The sequence below is a fragment of the Orycteropus afer genome, unplaced genomic scaffold, assembly GCF_000298275.1.
Source record: "Orycteropus afer afer isolate SDZICR_OR568_19922 unplaced genomic scaffold, OryAfe1.0 scaffold00246, whole genome shotgun sequence".
NCBI lineage: Eukaryota > Metazoa > Chordata > Mammalia > Tubulidentata > Orycteropodidae > Orycteropus > Orycteropus afer.
In genome coordinates, this window is record NW_006921833.1 from 129,286 (window position 1) to 130,146 (window position 861).

The 861-nt window shown below is 39.4% G+C and overlaps 1 protein-coding gene across 1 annotated transcript in view; it reads right to left on the bottom strand.

Annotated features, from left to right (window-relative positions):
• GABRG1 (gamma-aminobutyric acid type A receptor subunit gamma1) overlaps nt 1–861 on the bottom strand; it is a 155,642-nt gene that overhangs the window by 92,559 nt on the left and 62,222 nt on the right. The gene's annotated exons all lie outside the window — the stretch shown is intronic.

Sequence of the window (861 nt, forward strand, 5' to 3'; positions counted from 1 at the left end):
GCAACAAATTCAAACTTGTCAATAATTACACTGAATGTTAAAGGATCAAATGCACCACTCAAGAGATGGAGAGTTGCAGACTGGATAAGAAAATAAAACCCATCAATATGCTGCCTACAAGAGACACACCTTAGAGATAAAGACAAAAATAGACTAAAAATCAAAGACTGGAAAAAGATATATCAAGCAAATAGCAACTGTAAGAGAGCAGGAGTGGCAATATTAATTTCTGATCAAATTGAATTTAAGACAAAAACCACCATATGAGACAAGGAAGGACATTACATAATGATTAAAGGATCAATTGATCATGAAGATATAACCATTTCCCTTTAGCCTCTTAGTGCCAAAGATGCGTGCATTTTCAGCTGTGCTGGAGTCGGGAGAGTGCCTGCTAGTAATCTGTGGTCCCTATATCAGTGAAAAGACAAACACAGACCTCTCAATGCCACCCAAGCTGACCCAAGCCTATTCAGTGACCTGCTGAGAGAGGAGTGAGTGCACCCCACTGGAGCACCAGTGAGCTCTCTGCTTGGGTTTCAGTGGTGCTGCATGTGCCTGTTTGCACCTAGCTGACCCAACATGGAATGACATGAGATGAAACAACACAAGATTCATTGGAATTCCAGAACAAGAAGAGGCAAAAAAGACCACCAAGAAAATTGTGGAAAGCCTGTTAACAGAAAACTTCCCCCATATCATGAAGGAAGTAAAGGTATTTGTACAAGAAGCACATAGAACCCCACACAAGATAAATCCCAAAAGTAAAACACCGAGACATATTATAATCAAACTTTCCAAAACCAAAGACAAAGAAAAAATTTTGAGAGCTGCCCGGGAAAAAAGAAATATTACTTATAA